The sequence below is a fragment of the Pleurodeles waltl genome, chromosome 4_1 (assembly GCF_031143425.1).
Source record: "Pleurodeles waltl isolate 20211129_DDA chromosome 4_1, aPleWal1.hap1.20221129, whole genome shotgun sequence".
NCBI classification, from domain to species: Eukaryota; Metazoa; Chordata; class Amphibia; order Caudata; family Salamandridae; genus Pleurodeles; species Pleurodeles waltl.
This window is the reverse complement of record NC_090442.1, coordinates 186,028,166-186,042,871: the sequence shown is the minus strand read 5'-3', so window position 1 is coordinate 186,042,871 and position 14,706 is coordinate 186,028,166. Positions and strand designations below refer to the sequence as shown.

General features: G+C 44.1%; 1 protein-coding gene across 1 annotated transcript in view; it reads left to right on the top strand.

The window, feature by feature from the left end:
- The first annotated feature begins 414 nt into the window (after nt 1-414).
- MANSC1 (MANSC domain containing 1) overlaps nt 415-14,706 on the top strand; it is a 53,842-nt gene continuing 39,550 nt past the window's right edge. The window contains exon 1 of the mRNA XM_069228019.1: nt 415-538. The gene's annotated coding sequence lies outside the window, so the exon portion shown is untranslated. The remainder of the gene's footprint in view (nt 539-14,706) is intronic.

Sequence of the window (14,706 nt, the reverse complement as noted above, 5' to 3'; positions counted from 1 at the left end):
CGGACCTCCTCCAGCTCCCTTAAATCACCGATGCCATAGCGCCTCACGCGGAAGATGGGGGATGTATTGTATTGTAATGTGCGTCACTAGGGGTCAGAGGGTGAAGGAAGGGAGCTAATGGAATGTTAAAAACTTGCTAACTGTATGGTAATAAAAGATTCAAACCACGTTAAACTGCAAATCAGATCGAAATGATCAGGCAGGGACAAGGTTGGTGCAAGATGACAAGGGTGCTGCTCTGGGCATAACCTTAGTGCACACAGCTTGGCGCGCCCCTCAGGGTACTGGCGCCCTGGGCCGGGGCCCCTCTCACGTGAGCCGCCAGCACAGCCGCTCCAGAGCTGGCTAACCGGAGCTAGGCGCGGCTCTGGCCCGGGGGAGGGACTCACGACCACAGGGAGGGGGCCACGGTCCCGGGGGCGGGGCTCTTGTTGGTTGAGTGACTGACTCCCCGGGCGGGGCTCGGCCACAGCCGGTGCAGAGTTTACTCTCAGCTGAAAGTTGAGTGCAAGGTCCGGTGCCTCCGAAGCAGTCTGAGGTAAGAGGGAGGGGGTCCCCATGTGGGTCCATTGGCGCAGCAGCGAGTTGTCGGGGTGTAGGGAAGGTAAATGGGGCGCTGCGCACGGAGAAAGGGCAGATACTCCTGAGAAGCACCCAGGGGCGACGGTAAGTGTCTGAAGAGAGACACCGACAGAGAATATTAGAAAACTTTGCCCGGGCACTGGGGCCCCGTGGGTACTGGTGAAGAGGCCATTCCTGTGGAAGAATACAAACAGCTCTCTCCCCTGATCCCTGGCAGACACAGGCGCCGCGGTCCTCGGCCATCTCCAGGGTTACCACCGATGCGGCGTGGCACCAGGAACCAGATGCCACCACAGCCACGGGCTGCAGGCGACTCCGTGCGCTTGTCCTATTCGCCTCAGGACTCGAGACGTGTCAGGTGCACAGATATTCCGCCACATGATGGGCAAAGTACTAATCAAACACCTGCCACGGTTTTTTTTCACACCCGTCCAGTGCTCTACGCCCCCGCCTAGTATATGATCCATTCTTGCGTACATGTAGCGATATAATCACTTGTATGTGCTCATTTATGACGCACGAATGTCTGCCAAAAAAAATAACAAAACATTTTCATATGACGTGAAACAATACACCGAGGGGTGTTTTTGGTGTACGTTGCCAGGAAGCAAATCAGTTTGTGGTGAGCGCAGTTACATGTATGAAGATTATTAGGTGTGGAATAGCGTTAGTATAAGGATTATGACACAAAGAGAAAGGTAACAGTATTTGTCAAGGATCACACAGTTTGCTTATGGGAGGATTCAGGATCCACGGTTTGTAATTTGGGCACTGAACCCTATCCCTCCAGCCTTTAGTTGTACCCCTGGTACGTTGCGTTCTCACTTTTGTTTTTACCAAAATAAATTGTATTGCAAATCAGTGTGAAGTTCTCGTATGTATCTTTTTGAGTTTAATTCCACCATACAATGGCACGTTTTGGTATTGGAAATTAGGTTCAAAAGTCATTAACGTGCCAAATGTTAATTTGTTTAATGACATTTTCGACATAGTCAGCAAACCGTTCAGCTCTTCAAATCACTTGTTGACTGTACCCTGACCTTTGACCCTCTGCTGCCCGTGTCTCAAGTTAGCTGTACAAATACCACACACATACGTAGCGTTTTTATTTGAGGATTGTTTTTTTCTGTCAGTACAGGGAAATGCGTACAATATACACGGTGCTTAATTTGTAAATTAACGAGTGCGGGTGCCCGAAGCTTTGCTCAGAACCCCGTGGCTGGTGCAATTCAAAGCCAGTGCACAGAATACCAGGAATGATATTCTTGAATTCATCTCAAGTCTCTTTAATCCACTGACAGACACTTCCGTCACAATTATCTCACTGTTGCAGGTCTCTGCTTTCACGCATTGTGTCCGTTTTCTGCCTTTCTCTTCTTCCTTTTTCCTGTTTGTGAGTTTTTCCGTCTTTTGCTCGCTGTCAATACCTGATGCGAAAAATAAGTGCTGTCCCCAAAAAATAAATGCCGGTGACCCCCCGCTGGGTCAAATTAAGCACTGAATGTGCATGTAAAGTACACGCAATACTTTATAAATTAACTTAACATGTTTTCGGACATGAAGACAACCCAATCAGAAAATAACAAGATTTGGCAAAGCCAATAGTTCTCGTCTTTTGAACCTTTTGCCTTTGACAGTGCCTTTTGGCGATGCTGTAGAGTATGGCCCGAAAAAGCAAAAATAAGGCACACTATTACAGCTGAAATGGCTGCGTCATATTGTAGGTGGGCACATGCATGTGTTATGCATGTGCACTTACAAAGTGATGCAGGGTGCCATTTTGTATTTACAGATCCAGGATGGTTCGGTAAATGAAAAAAACAATGGGGGAAAAAAAGCACACAAGCACCATCTTTTTTCAGGGGGAGTTACCTGCGGCAATTTGCTGCCTGCTCCTTCCCCCTCCAAAAAACAAGAAGGGGAAAAAAACACATTGATTTTGGGAGGCAGTTGAGGTGGGCAGGGGAGGATGAAAGCAGCTCACAAGGGAGTTTAACGCTGGGTGGGAGAGAAGCGTACACGGTGAAAGCAAAAGAGTAGGGAGGCAGGGAGCTTGAGGGAGATTCAGACGAGCAAGTTTGCAACAGGAGGTGGGCAGCAACATGGAGCGTGGGGGGGGAAGTATTTATCTGAGGAGAGATGAAGTACACAAAGGATAGAGTGGAAAAAATATGCATTCTTATGAAGTGCTTATGCAAAAAAAGTTAGTTGCATAAAAGTGAACAGTGGAAGGAAAGAAGCCAGCCAGTCTGAATCATGGTTGCTAGACCCCCTTTCACAGGGCCATGGGCAAGCAGGGGTTACTGGGCCCAACCTTTGGGTTAAGGCCCTTTACTCTGATGTCCCGGGCTCCGACTGTGAGAAAGTTATCCTTTTATCCCTGTTCACCCCTATCTTTTCTGACTAATACTGGTGGTAGCCGAATCTTACTGTGCCCTGGCCTCTGCTAACCAGGCCCAGGGCCAGTGCTCTGATGAAACAGTTACATGGTTATGGGATATAATTACAATTGGCAATGACAGACCCCAGTAGGTCCCTAATATATAATAAGGCCAGGGGGATTCAAACTACCTATAAGCCCCCAGTATATAATAGGTCAGAGAGGTTTAGCAGCACCGTAGATTTCCTGTACTGGAGCGTGCACTGCTGTGTTGCCTGCTGTCATTTCTAAAGGCAGCCCTGCCTTGCAGACTGTCTTTAAAAGTAAAATATATGCAAATTCAACTTTGGAATTACAGGTACTTCCAAAGTGGTAGTCTACCTTATTTTTACATATAGGACACCTCTAAGGCTCTCCTCCCCCCCAGGTGCCCTAGAGGTATGGTGCCATGTAACTATAAGCAAGGACATTGTAAAATATGTTTTATATGCCCCTGTGACAGAATAACTGCCCATTTTGCAATTCACCATTGTAGATACTTAGCTCCATAGGCTAGCATTGGAATATTTGATTTAAGTATACATATTGCTAGGAAGGAGCTAAAAATGTAATTCAGGGAATCAAATGATTGATAATGATAAATCCAACAACCTGCCACTGTTGAATTTATCATAACTAATACAGAAGAGAAGGTATAGGTATTTCTTTTCTGTGAGCCACAATTCAGCCTTCTAGCTGCCTCTCCTAATTGGTCAACCTTAAAAAGCTTAGCCAGCTGCTTTGATGAGGTGATAAGTGGCCTGCATAGAGCAGAGGTTATCTGGTGGGGGAGCTCTACCTGCAGAGCACAGGCCAGAAAGGGGGGGGGGGTAGGTAAATCAAACTAGGCTTCAATGGAAACAGGAGAGCAAGGAATGCCAGCCAGGCCCACCCCCTCTTCCTGTACCCCTCATCCAGATGGCAGGCCCAGGAATGGAATTTGCAAAAGGTCTGGATGGGGGTGGGTGTTAATGGAAATGAGCCACACTAGTGGGTTGGTTTAGCCAGGTTTTGCTCTCCTGGAGAGGGATCCCCCAACTTGAATTTTTAAAGTGCAATGCATTGTAGGAGAAGGCTATGCCATACTTTGGAGGAAGCGGTCATGCTTTTGGGTGATACCCTGTACCTCATTTGACATAGGTGGCCCCCGCATGTCACCCCAGATAATTGAATACATTTGTGAGAGCTGCCTAGCAACTCAGATCAGATAAGGACTGCCCCGCTGGAACCCTGGGCTGCACCCCAAAGGACTGATCTCTGAAGGACTGCTCCTGCTGCACATTGTGAACTACAGCCCTCAGCCCTTTGCATTGATTCCAAAAATATTAAGGAGTGGACTTACTGAAAGCAACAGGTGAATAGAGCTTCCATGCACCATCTCCTTCAAGAAGTCCCCAGCATGGAGTGCGTCCAGTGGATGTTTAAGAATTTGGCCAGGTCCATTGTGGGAATTGTGGTTCCAAACTGTCAAGAACCATCTCAGAGCCTCTAGACCATTGGATTTGTGTTTTGGACACTTTGGACCCTCAAGGGGAATTTCAAGAAGAAGTTCCAGAAGTTTGGAGTAACTTGTGGAAAAAGCTCCGTAAGTGGACAGACTCTACGCCGAGAGTCAACCTTTAACCGCGACCCAGCCTGAGTTTCAGATTCGTCTGCCTGAACGCTCCGAAGCTCCAGACTTATTTTTATAAATTAGTGTGGGATTTTTATTGTCTGATGTGTCTTATTTACTGTATTGGTGTTTTTATATACTTAACATACTTGTCTCCTGGGTTAAGCCTGTCTGCTCGCAGACAAGATAAGGGTAATGCAAGTCACTTCGGAATTCCATAACCATATGAAGAAAATCTAACTTCAGCCTCATTCCTCTATATGGTTATGGAGCTCCTAGCTGACTTGCAATATCCCTGTCATGTACAGCAGGGAATACTTTATCCCTTTTATATTAAGCATATGTCTTAATTGTGATTTGGATCTGCGTGAAACTGGTGAGGAACTATGGATCCGAGGTCCTTCCATGACCTTTGACCCGAAAGTCCAGTGTTGTGATTCCGGGGCACCTCTCGCCCGGTATTAGCGCCTCGCTGTAGCGTGCATGGAGGCATGCCCGTGGTCACGCCCAGCTACTGTCAGTCGGGTGACCATCCCTCACGTCAGAGCCCAGCCCTGCAGGCACTGGCCGCACCGGTCTGGTGGCATTGCTGCACGCTGCGCTCGCCGACCGTCACTGAGCATTGCAAGCCGTTCCGTCTAGAACTAAGTAATGCATTACACATCCCCACGTGGCCCTGCGCACTAAAGATTTCATTTTAGCTTTAACTTGTAAGAATTGACACCGGATTCACAGAACTGAGCACATGCCTCGTGCGGCCTTGGAAAGACCCTAGCCTTTGATTGGCTCTTCCAACTTAGTTGCTTCCGTTTTACCTACCGTGTCAAAAACCAGCACACCCTAGTGAATTAATTATACGTATTTTATTTATTTATTCATACGGTTTTATAAAGCGTGGACCCGGAAGCGTTGGACCTCATTGGGAGTTGGCTCTTTAGGATTAGAACCTTACATAACGATAATAATTCACACCAGTACTAAATATTTAGTGACGCGGTATGAAGCTAAATGAAGCATCCTACAATGTCAAGGGACAGGATTAGGCCTCCTGGTAAGGCTCAGTTCAAAATCGAAGTCCGAGAAGGACTGGTAGAGAGAAGAGCATTTCTCTGAAATGTCTTTCAAAGAGAAGAGTCTTTGAGACTGGAACATTGTTCTTAATATGCCACCATCATATATTTTTTGGGGTGACATGCAAAGCCCTTTTCCCAAGGACAGATAGGCAGCCCTTTCCTTGAATGCACGTTTCAAAAACTGACAGGGAGGCTTTCCTGATGACGTTATTGGTTTTCAACTCTACTTGAGTAGCTGAAGGTCATAAACAACATTCAAAACGATATTTCCAGTCGAGTATTTTGTCTAATTCCGTGTCAGTTTTCACGAGTGTATTTTGCTGCAGTACCCACTTGTGTGACAATGGACCCTTCCACAAAATGACATGGATGGACTTGATGGACAATCTATCCAAGCAATAGCAAACCATGAAAAACACACGAAAACCATGGCACACCCTTTCTGTCATATTTCAGTGATTTTACTGTACAAAATGCAATGGTATGCAAATCCATATTTCTCAGGGAACTGTCCCCTATTTTCCATATTGCAGGAAAATTACACCGTAATAGCAGGCTCTGTAGAGCTTCACTTTTGCCCATTGTTTACTTAATAAGGATTCGCTTGCGACATATTTGACACTCTAATTCAAGGTTGTAAATGCAATCAGTGCTGGGAGTGGCTTCTCTAACCTATGGTTTTACATATGTGTCTAGTGTTTAATCACTGCCTCTTGTTTAATCAATAGTGTATTCATAAAAGTTGAACATTCTAATTGCAATCAGTGTCACTTGTTTGCCTTGGTAACACAGCTCTGATTTCTAGAGCCAGAACTTTTTTTTTTTTAAAGAAGGTGAAGGCTGTTTTATCTGAAACTCTATTTTTTAAACTACATTAACAAATAAATTCCTATTTTTTTCTTCCTGACAATCAAACAATATAGTACCAGTGGCAGTTGGCATGGGGGCAGGGATAGGCAAATGTGGTGTTGGTGCATGCATGCAAGGTGAGAGTGGTGTGTGTAAATAAAAAAATACTTACCTTGCTTGCTGCACAGTGTCCGATGTCGTCCTCGCTCCTGTCTCCTTGGGCTCCAGCAAATTCCTTTAAGAAATCCTGGTTCTGCTCTCTTACGTAATATGTTCCTACATTGTCATGGTTCTACTGACGTTCACAAACCACTTGAGTTTTGGCCTTGCAGTTTATGATGTCACCAGAACCCCTTGCTAGCAAAATCAAGAGCCACATTACAAAGTTACCAATTAGGTATCCTTTCTCCATATATCTTAGTATGTTTTTGAAGAACTAAAGACCTGATGTCCTGCTATAAAGCTGTTTGCAGTTAGACCTAGAATGGCAATTTACCAGCTAGCCTTAAACTACGAAAACGCTAAAAAAAGACTTCATGTAAACACAAATTCTTTACGCTGGTTAATAATTTAGGTTTCACTCTTCCTTTCAAAATTAGTAAAGGAATGGAACCTTTGTAATTAGAATTTTTGTCCATGTATTTAATGCCGGTCTTTGATAGTATCCCTGTGGCTGCGTCTTTGTCACCACAGGGTGATTCTTCGTAGTTTTACCAATTATACAGGTGTTGTTTTTTTGATTAACTAATTGCACATAATGCACTTGGACTATTTTGGGATTTTTTTGAACTTTTATGGCACTCATTATTTATTAACAGGATGCTGCTATTATGTATAGTGTAAAAGCGGGGAAAAGTGTATTTTAATAATTGTGTGGATACTGAATTGTGAATTATTTATGTATGATTTTATGAAACCTTTGTTTTTCGAAATAAAGTTTAATGTCTGAATGACATAACTTTGAAATGTAATCGCCAAATGCAAAAAGATAAGAACAAGCACCAGAGCAAGTGGGACTGGCTTTTGCATTGTACATCAACACACAAAAAGATGTCTCCACATAATGAGCTAGATCAAACATACACATACAGAGGACGCTAGCCACAAACCTCCATGCACACACGTAGTACCACAACTACACACACACATACATATATCAGAAAGTGAGCCATGCAGGTACTTGGGTACACATACCAGCACACACAGACTCAAACACAACAAATATACTGTCCAAGAACACAGAAAGTAAAACAATACATAAGCAGGTCCATCCTTCGGGACTGGAAAGATGAATACTTTATCAGTGCTGGGTGATCAGACGCCATGTTCACTTGATACTTAGTCACTCTGCTGTGTAAGTCACAGTTGAGTTTTAGGAAATAGTGGTATGTCAACAGTCTTTAAATTATTAGCGTCTGTTTGTGAAATCACATTTACTGAGTGATGGACGACTTTAGTGTTTGTGCCCATCCAAGCCTTTACCTCTTTAGAACAACCGTCTGTAAGTAACAATAACGTGAACTCTGCCTGTCAAAGCCACCATTGGCTTCCTCGATTTTTACCCTACATACAGACCACTGCAGTTCAAAATTTGCATCTCTTCAGGACTATGATTAAATACATAGGGCTTGATTACAACTTTGGAGGAGGTGTTAATACGTCCCAAAAGTGACGGATATACCACCAGCTGTATTACAAGTCCATTATATCCTATGGAACTCGTAATACGGCTGGTGGTATATCCGTCACATTTGGGACAAATTAACACCTCCTCCAAAGTTGTAATCGGGCCCATAGTGTCTATCGAAAGTTTTGCGCGCCCTAGAACCAACCTTTGGGGGTTTACTTATAATAAAGCTTTGATAATAAGTGAGTCTAATTGTTTCAGATTAAGCAAAAAATATATTTTCTCCCAGAATTCCGCAATTTGCTAAAAGAAAACCCAGTACTAGAAATAGGGCATTTAGAGTATCTGAGAAGCCCCAGTTACATACTCCAGTGTGCACACATTAACTGTTCCAAATTTGAGTTTACTATAGGCATATATATTTGGCGTTTGCAGATGTGACAATTGTATTTTTTTCTCCTTTGAGAAGGCCAATTAACATTTTGTAATCATTGTACTAAATACAACACCACTTAATTTCGTATATATTATAACTCAAACACACATAGGCTGTTACAGTTAAATTCCTTGGGGACCCCTTCCCGTCTGCAAATGGTTTACCACCTACTTGAAGTAGGTGGCAAAATGCAAATGTTTTGCGACCTCTGCAATTTGGTATTAGGAAGGGATGCCCTTGACACGCCCCTTCCTAAAACCGAATCGATATGTAGTCGCAATTCAAAGTAATGCATCACAAATTGGAATTCATACATACCAAAATGCATTTTTGCAGTCGCAAACGACCGGGTTGGGCCGATTGCGACCGCAAATATACATGATACATCTGGCCCTTAGATGTTGAACCTCATGCGAGCTGCCCTGTCTCTCACTCTTCTTCAGTCCTTCACAAACCAAGGCTTTTGTAACTTCTTCTTCACTCAGCCTTTGAATCCCATTTGCTGGCATATTGACTGAGTTCTCATTTATATGATTCAAAACATAGCACTTGGGCACCCCCCCTTCTTGTTCATGAGATGAAGAGTCAATAAACCACAGATGTCATCTGAGAACAAGAAATAAAGAAACCCTTGGCGTAAACGTCACCATTTCCAACACAGTCATGTCTGGAACAATGAGACCCAACTAATTTTAACCCCTATTTACTCACTGTGGACTTTATTTAATACAAAGTGGTCACAAATATGCCAACAGCACAAGGGAAAGCACTGCCTTCTTTTCCAAAAATGGAAAGAATCATGCTGCCTCCTTCATGCCCCTGGAGGTTGACAGAGACCTGGAAGCAAACGTGTCCCCTGATCCAAACTGAGTACAAACACAGTCTGCTTCCGCCACAACACCCTTCCGCAGGTAATTGAAACAACGCAAGGCGCACTACTTCTTAGACCTCTCCATATCACTCCAAGGCACGCAGAGGCATAGGGAAAATAAAGGTCCATAAGACAGACAGACTGGATGCACTGGAGCTCAGCAGCCTTGCTGTGGGGCCCAGTAGGATTAAGACAAGTGTTAGGCTCTGGAACGCACAGTGTTTTTTTTTCTTTCTCTTAATGTATGTGTCCTCATATGTTTTTTAGTGGGGTGGGGAGGGGGGGGGTTTGGTCCAGCTGCATTCCTGGTCTCTTTCCTGGCTTGGCAGTTTAGGCTGAACTGTTCCTATTGGAGCAAGGTCAATCAAGACCGATTCGTATGTGGTTTGGTCTAACCTGATGCTGCATGTGAGCAAAAGAGCAATGCCAGTGGGTAGACCTATTGCAAGCATTATTTTCATCAACTGAGTGTTTAATCTAGAAGGAGCAGTAGGCCTTACTTTGGACTCAAGAAACAAAGCATGCCAGATCTCAACAGAATGCTACATCAAACATGTTTCAGCCTTGATCAGATAAGAGAGAAAGTTCAAGGTTTAATGGCTACTGTATACTCCTTAACCTCACACATGCAAAGCCTGGTTACAGAATGTGCAGCCTTAAGGTCATTGTTGGCAGTGATGCAACAATGTACCTTTGGTCCATTCCTTGCTATGCTTGCTGAACAGACTTTTGATGGAAATCCTATGAAATGCAAGGAATGTTTCCATATGTAAATGATAGAAGTCGCACAGTTATGCTTCCAACAGGACAAAGGTTGGCTTGGTGATAACCAATTGTGTTGGAGATGCATTGCCATGGGTTACGAAGCAGCTCTCTAGCTGACTATTATGCAGCCTTTAGTGATGCTTTATAGACTATGGGCCTGATTGAGATCTTGTTGGACGAGTTATTCTGTCACAGTGGTGACAGATATCTCATCCACCAAAATAAAAATACCATAGGATATAATGGGATTTATATTTTGGGGGCCAGGATATCAATCACTGTTGTGACAAAGTAACTCATCTGTGATCTTGGCAATCAGGCCTTATGTTTGAAAGATATGATCAAAGGTACTCGGCGTTCACATGGCAGGCCAGCCTTTAAACTCTTTGCCTCAAATTAATCATCTTTTCTCCAGCACTGGCTTTGTAATTCTGCAAGCTACTTCTTTATTTGAAGGAAGGAAGGCTGAGTGCCATCCTTGGTTGACAGTGGAGCTTGAGGGAGTTATATGAATTCCCTGCGGGCTAGGCTACCTCATGTACCTACCCGCAGGAAAGACCAGCCCATTTTGATGGAAGCTGTTGACGGAACTCCTGTTTCTTATCACCCTGTGGAAAAACTAACGTAATTAGTTGGTTTACATAATTCTCAACTTAACATGAAGGAGAACTTTAATTTCATATTATAGCCACCCCTCATTACCCAATAATTTTTGGATTTAACTGTCTGGCCAAACCCAATCCGTGTATAAATCAGACTGCAAAGACTTTATTCCTTGGGTCAGAATTAGCTTTTACACAATTGGAAAGGCTCCGAGAAGTCTGTAGCCTTTGATTCCCTGAGTATCTCTCACTTGCTAGGCCAGTCATCATCTGCATCAGAGAATTATGAAGAATACTATGAGATTTGTTTCGGAAAAAAAAGTTAAAGACCTGGCAATGCACGGAAATGCTGATTGCTCCATTTTGAGCCATCAGCCAGGATTCCACTTGCTATCACTCTCTGACAAAGAGGATCTTTGACAGTATCCAGATAAAAATCTCCAGAAATTGCCTAATTGTTCCATCAAAGTCGCCTGCAATAGCATCTATGCTTTCTGTGCCAAGGAAGGATTCATCTGAACTTCAACCTTGTACCAATTACAGAGGTTTAAATATGGTGACAATCAAGGATAGGTACCCTCAGCCCTTTATTTTGGACACACTGAAAGCTGTATGCAAAGTTAAGATTTTTACAAAATTAGATCTATATAGTTCATATCACCTATATGACTAAAAGAAGGGGATAAATGGAAGGCATTTTTTTGAACATCTGTTAGAAATGGTGTCTCTAGTTGGCAGTCGGTTTGCACCCTGTCCAAGTAGGGACCCTCACTCTAGTCAGGATAAGGAAACTACCGGCATGAGCAGTCAGGCTTATCTCCGAAGCAATGTGTAAAGCATTTGCATATAACACACAGTAATACGTGAAAACACTACAAAAGGATACCACAACAGTTTAAAAAAAATAGTAAATATTTATCTATATAAAACAAGAGAAAAACGAGAAAAATCCAACATAAGGTGCTAAAGATATGTAGTTTGTAAGCATTAACTTAAAAATACAGTTCCTTGAAGTCGATAGCTCCATCTGGGGCTACCACGGTGTTGTGATCAACAAAACCAACAGCTCAGGCCGGCTGCGGGTCGCGGGTCAGCTACGGTGTCGGGAAGACCCGCAAACATTACCTTTGGATTTGCAGGGCATCGTGATACTCACGGTGAGCTCTGGAGAGTGGTGTCACTGGTGTTGCGGTGTCCGTTCTTGATTCAGTGTGGGGGTCGTCGGGCCCTTGGAAGTCACACCCGTTGCGGATCGAACTCCGGGCTGATGAAGTCGAGGCTGCGGTGCGAAGTGGGACGATGAAATGTGCGGTGCCCACAGGTCACGGTGCAGGCAGCAGCGTCGTTGTTGCTGAAGCGCTGTCATCGGTAGGTCTATGTCGGCAGTGCAGCACAGGACGGGCTCCATGTGGTGTCCACGTGTTGCAGTGCAGGAAGGGACGCCTGCTGACGACACTGGAGTCGATGGTGTTGGTGTCGGTGGACTGAGGCTGTGGTGCGGGACGGTGCTTCGTGTGCCTCACAAGAGGAGTCCACAGGCCATGGTGCAGGCAGCGGCATCGGTGTCAGCAGGAGCAGTGGCATCAGGGATGCTCAGGCTGTGGTGTGAGCAAGGTGATGCCAGAGTGCGGGGCCAACAGGTCACGGTGCGAGCCTCGACTCAATGAAGTCATCCGATGATGGCGTCGGTGATGCCAGGGTCGCGTGCAAACTGGGGCAGCATGGTTCTGTGCGGTGACGTTGATGATGTTGCAGTGGTTTTTGTCCTTGAACAGCACAAAACACAGTTCCCAGTGCTGTAGGAAGATGAAACTGAAGTCTTTGATATCCATGAGACATCCAACAGGAGGCAAGCTCTACTCCTAGCCCTTGGAGAACTTTCTCAAGCAGGATACACTACAAAGTTCACCCTTTGCTCTCTTTTAAGGCAGACACAGCAACTGCAGGCCAATCCAGCAAAGTAACACAGCAAAGGGACAGTACTCATCCCCCAGCTCTTCAGCTCTTCTCCTGGGCAGAGGTTCCTCTTGATTCCAGAAAGATTCTAAAAGTCTGGGGTTTTGGGTCCACTACTTATACCCCTTTCTGCCTTTGAAGTTGCCCAGATTCAAATGAAACTCTGTGTTGTAGACAAGATCCTGCCTTACCCAGGGCAGGCCCCAGACACACACCAGGGTTTTGGAGACTGCATTGTGTGAGGGCAGGCACAGTTCTTTCATGTGTTAGTGACCACTCCTCCCTCCACTCTAGCTCAAATGGCTCATCAGGATATGCAGGCTACGCCCCAGCTTCCTTTGTGTCACTGTCTAGAGGAGAGGTGTAAACAGGCCAACTGTCAAACTGACCCAGACAGGGAATCCATAAACAGGCAGAGCCACAAAATTGTTTAAGCCAGAAAATGGCTACTTTCTAAACGTGGCATTTTCAAACTAACAATCTTAAAACTAACTTCACTAAAAGATATATTTTTAAATTGTGTATTCAGAGACCCTAAACTCCACTTCTTTATCTACTCTCAAAGGGAAACTGCACTTTAAGGTTGCTTGAAGGCAGCCCCAATGTTAACCTATCAGAGAGATAGGCCTTGCAACGGTGAAAACTGAATTTGGCAGTATTTCACTGTTAGGCCATGTAAAACACACCCGTACATGTCCTACCTTCTACATACCCTGCCCCCTGCCCATGGGCTACCTAGTGCCTACCTTAGGGTGCTTACATGTAGTCAAAGGGAAGGTTTAGGCCTTGCAATTAGCTACACTTCCCAGATTGAATTGGCCGTTTAAAACTGCACACACAGACACTGCAGTGGCAGGCAGTACAATGTATTTAGGGAGAACTTGCACTTTAGCACTGATTACCAGTGGTAAAGTGCGCAGAGACAATAAACCAGCAAAAACAGAGTCCAGTATACCATGAAAACAGGAAGCCAGAAGGCAAAAAGACAGGGGAGATGCTAAAAAAGTTGCCAGGTCTAACAACACTGTTTGGGGCACTCCAAATAGAGGTTCATGTCATTTGGCCTGTGCAATGCTCCATCTATTTTTCTGAGATTTATGGAACTTTAAGACTGACTGTACCTTTTGGTTCTTCAACCTCAAGATACAAGTAGACCATTCATAGTCAAAACAGGTACTTCAGATTGAGCAATAGTGGCAGTATTAAGCCAAGCAAACCAAGACCAAGAAGAGCATACCCTTACTTTCTACTCTTGCAAGTTAACCCCAAGTCTAATTACTCGGTCCTTGAAAAGGAATTATTGGTCATAAAAGCAGCTTTAAAGAGTGAGGACATTTTTTTCCTTGAGCACAGCATGCTGTTATATTTTGGACTGATTACAGAAACTTACAAGTTCTTCAGAAAGTAGAATGTTGAAGCAGCAGAAAAGCCAAATAGGCGTAATTATTTCCAACAGTATGACTTTTATCATCAATTCTTTAGCAGGCTGCCTTTCAAGAATATATCCCAAGGAAGAGTGAAAAAAATCCTGAAGAAAGGATCTTACAACCTAAAAATGTCCTTATCTAAGGCACAAACATTCTTAGATCTTATCTGTAACCTAACTCTAGGTCAACAAAATTACAAGTAGCCACGTAAACTGAATGTTCAGCCCAAAGAGTGCCTGTTACTAGTTGATTTATTCCAACAAAGTATCTGAAGCTAATGATATTACAAGTTGATCACAGCTTAAAGACTGCTAAACACTGAGGTCAGAAAGTAACGGAGGAACTCATCTCTAGGATGTTTTGATGGCCAATGTTTACAGAGGATATCAAAGAGTCTGTTGAATCATGTGAACTCTGTGTTCAGTCAAAAGAAACTACTCTGCCTAAGTCATGTAAATTATAAATGATGGAGATTCCTAGTTGTCTG